Source organism: Lipotes vexillifer, unplaced genomic scaffold (assembly GCF_000442215.2).
Source record: "Lipotes vexillifer unplaced genomic scaffold, Lipotes_vexillifer_v1.1 scaffold666, whole genome shotgun sequence".
Lineage (NCBI taxonomy): Eukaryota > Metazoa > Chordata > Mammalia > Artiodactyla > Lipotidae > Lipotes > Lipotes vexillifer.
The window spans coordinates 3,194,946-3,195,221 of NW_006787408.1; positions in this window are offsets into that span (position 1 = coordinate 3,194,946).

Consider the following 276-nt stretch of genomic DNA (forward strand, 5'->3'; position numbering starts at 1 on the left):
AAAGCCTAGATTTCATACACTGCTTTGGCCTGTTCAGAGTTTACTGGGTCCACAGCAACACCATCTCTTCTTTGCAGCCAGGTCATCACTTCCATTGTTTGGGGAAAGGTTAATAATGCCTTTTCCCAAAGTAGTTCAATCTGAGCAGTTTCATTCTCTTCAAGTTCTTATGCATTTTTGAATGGATTTGTTGTTGTTGTTATTGTGTGTGTGTGTGTTGGTGGTGGTGGTGGTGGTGGTGGTGGTGGTGGTGGTGGTGGTGTGTGTGTGTGTGTG